The sequence below is a fragment of the Ixodes scapularis genome, unplaced genomic scaffold (genome assembly GCF_016920785.2).
Source record: "Ixodes scapularis isolate PalLabHiFi unplaced genomic scaffold, ASM1692078v2 PGA_scaffold0__279_contigs__length_252992795, whole genome shotgun sequence".
NCBI classification, from domain to species: Eukaryota; Metazoa; Arthropoda; class Arachnida; order Ixodida; family Ixodidae; genus Ixodes; species Ixodes scapularis.
In genome coordinates, this window is record NW_024609835.1 from 149,388,826 (window position 1) to 149,392,503 (window position 3,678).

Sequence of the window (3,678 nt, forward strand, 5' to 3'; positions counted from 1 at the left end):
GCACCTGTCCGCGTAATCGCTCTGGTGTTGCTGCTCAGGCTGGCCATCTCCGCAGCGACTTCCAGCTGCTCTCGCAACTGTTGTTAGTTCTTCGTGGGTTCTTCGCGTAGAGGACCGGGAACAGTCACCGCACCTGTCCATGTTGCTGTAGTATAGCCAATGTCCCACAAAGGTATCTACCGTAAAGCATACGGAGAGGAGACACCCCGTTAGTGTCGTGGAGCACATCTCAATACGCACAGAGAACGAATGCACAAGTTTATCCCACTTCTTGGGGTCGCGTTGAATGCCACGAAACAACATAATCTTTAAAACGCGGTTCCATTTCTCCACAACACTACCGGGGTGTCTCCCTTCCGTATGCTCCAGGTATTCTGGCGTGGAACACCTCGGGGATCAACCCAGTCTTTAGAGCATCTGCTGCGTTAGCTTCGTGGTGAAGTTCGTCCCTTCATCGCAGCACACAGTCTGGGGCTCCCCCGTACTATTGAACACCTCTAGGAGGACCTCGCACGTGGCCTTCGCAGTTAGTGAACGGAGGCAGACGACTTCAGGCCAATGAGTACAAATGTCCGCCATGCAAATAGCATACCTGTGACCTCTCGCTGAGAGAACGCGGAGTGTCCCGATTATGTCCACGTTCACAACCTCGAAAAGATGTTCGGGACACGCCAGTAGTGTAATCGGCACCCTATCCTTGCGCCTCGTATTCCATCGGATGTGGCACCCGCGGCACGACTTGCAGTGCTTCATCACCTCCCTCTCTAAGCTAGGCCAATAGAAGCTGTACTTGATGCAGAGCTTCGTTTTCTTTGTGCCCAGATGCACGCCCCAGAACGACTCGTGCACGAGGCGCATCATCTCCCGTCGCCTCTCGCTGGGAAGTACCAATTGCCTTACTTTCGAGCCAAACATTGTAACCCAGTGTTATAGGAGCCCGCTCGATACAAACATCCCTCCTTTGAACTGGCTCGCGTTCTCCCACACGCTTTTTAAGCACGGGTAATTTTTCTGAATCACAGAAGTTAGCAGCTTCGCTGGGCTCCTCTCGTTCTATGTCAGGATCTTCAACTTCGTCTCCTTTCTTGTCCGTTACGGCGCCGGCGAGAACTTCGTCCTTGTCACGGTCCCCGCTGGCCAGGAATAATTATATTTTGGTGGTGCGTTTAAGCGACGGGCGAATGTGCCCAAATTCGGATTTGGACGTGGAGCATTGAAGGCCGCAGACGCGGGCGTATGCGTCCACGATCTCCGCCGCTTTCTGCAGGTTGGCCTCAATGACTCCAACCAATCAGTGTTTAGCCCAAATGGTTATGTCGTCGGCGTACAGCGCATGCCCCAACATAATGAGATTAGAGTGCTTGGTCTCTTTATCCACAAACATCGACGGGTTGATACAACACTAGCCAAATTGGACCAGGTGGGCCAGATGATCCGCCGGGTTTCCAACAAACGCGTGGGGTTACGGACTTACGGTGCAAAGACGCCTTGCGGCTGCCCCACGCATTCGTGACCAGTCGAGTCCTCTACTCGACTCCTTACCTCCACCTGCTCAAGTGTGACGAGACCGCCTTTGAGGTGCTTCTCAGAAAGATGTAGAAGCGTGCCCTCGATCTCCCGATGAACACGTCCAACCAGCGCCTCATGGGCCTAGGGATGGTAAACACTTTCGCGGAGCTCCGGGAGGCCCACTTGACCAATCAATATACAAGGCTTTCAAAGACGCCGTCAGGACGCCACTTATTAGCCCGACTACACATCCACCCCATAACACTGAGAGAAGAGCGCGTACGAATTCCCGAAGTCTGGAGATACGCCCTGGACGTGCGCCCTCTTCCAGCCAACATGACACGTGACGACCACAGTGGCAGGCGCCTTGCGCGGGCGGCGGCACTGGCCCACCACTGTGGGACCAAATCTGGAATCTTCTATGTAAACTCCTCCGGCCCTCACCGTGGGGGGTAGTACACGACCGCAGTCGTCCACCAAGACGTCCTGGTGAACGGCATAACGTTCAGAGCTCAAAACGTAACGCATGCGAAGGAGATCGCCATCGCTCTAGCCGCCGCAGACCAGGACTCGCGAGTCATCATCACCGACTCGATGGCGGCCTGCAGAAATATTGAACAGGGGTACATTCCTCTCTTTGCGTATCGCATCTTTAAAGATAGCGACTACCTTGGCGCCCCCGCGTCTTGAACGATCGTCTGGGCTCCTGCTCACATGGGCCTCGAAGGCATCGAACCTGCAGACGAGTCCGCCCGCGCGCTCACTCTCCGGGCAGCACCTTCAGACCCTTCCGAAAAGGATCCCAAACCCAATCCGGCCCTCACTTTTCGAAAAATTACACAAATATACAAATTCGGCCACGCAATTTATCCTAAGCCCTGCGTTTCTCTGCCTTACAAATGCGGAGAAACGCACACTCCTCCGCCTTAACACCAAAACCCTGCTGTGCCCGGCAGTTTTAAAACACGTTGACCCTACTTATACAGGAAAATGCACGCACTGTACAGAGAAGTCTTCGGACATCTTCCACGTGGTGTCTGCATGCCAATCAACCCCGAACCTGGACCCAAAACCCAACCCCACCCGGGAGGACTGGGAGGCAGCCCTGCTCGACTGCTCTAACCTGGTGAGCCAGAGGGCCCTAATTGACCGAGCCCGAGCCGCGGCGGTCGCCAATGGGCTCCTGGATTGAGGAGTTAACCTAGTGTTTGTGAAAGCTGGCCCCCTCTGAGCCACCTCAAACTACGTTCCTCGTGATATACCCGTAATAAAGTTTTTCAGACAGACAGACGTTCCCCGCCGCTGTCTCCGCCGACACTTGACTCGACCGAAGCTTCCCGCTGAGACGCAAAAGAGAAACCGGCACCTCCCGAGTGTAGCGTCCAGTCCTCCCCAGTCAAAAGACAGTCCACCGAAGGGGCAAGCCCGTTGGTCAACGCGCACACGATGTTTATTTGCGTGCCGTCCATGACCGTGCCGTCATGGCGGAGCTGCAGGGGCAAACGAGCGAGCTTGGCCGTTATTGCCTGCCCAAAAACTGAAATCAAGCGTATCAATTCCGACGGATTCCCTGCGCTTGTCGGCAACAATCTTTCCCGCATAACGGCTATCTCGCACCCCGTATCGAGGATCGCGCTCGTCGGGACGCCAACGGAAACTACCTCGACACGCTGCAAGCTGGAAGATGCAGGCGGCCCGCGTTGGCCCAGTCGCCAGCTTCGCAAACCAATGACCCCGAGTCATCTGGTGCCGGCTCGTCGACTCCCTGTAATATCGACTGGATCCGCGATACCTTCGAGTCAGCCACAGGGTTGAATTCCGGCTTTGGTTTCCGAGTCGGACAGTCCCTTGCCAAGTGACCCTCTTTTTGACACTCATAGCGCCGGAATGGGCGGCCACCCCTGCCAGCCTTTGTGGCGGGCGCCGCGCCGTTATTCACGCTAGCCTCTACCACATCCGCGAGGCGACCCTTCACCTCAGCCTCCTCGAACGTCCGAAGACTTTTGACGATCTCGTGTGCCTTCATCCATCCCTCACCCTCGCACAGAATTATATATTTCAAGCCGTCCCTGCTCAGACCGTTTTTTACTCAATCCGCGACCATCAGTTCGACTAGGCCCTGCTTTGTGTCGGTCCCTCTCGCGTCAAGGTAATAAGTAAAATACCCCT

The 3,678-nt window shown here is 55.3% G+C and overlaps 1 pseudogene; it reads left to right on the top strand.

Annotated features, from left to right (window-relative positions):
- The first annotated feature begins 1,333 nt into the window (after positions 1–1,333).
- On the top strand, positions 1,334–2,701 carry LOC115320433 (annotated as a pseudogene).
- The last annotated feature ends 977 nt before the right edge of the window (positions 2,702–3,678 follow it).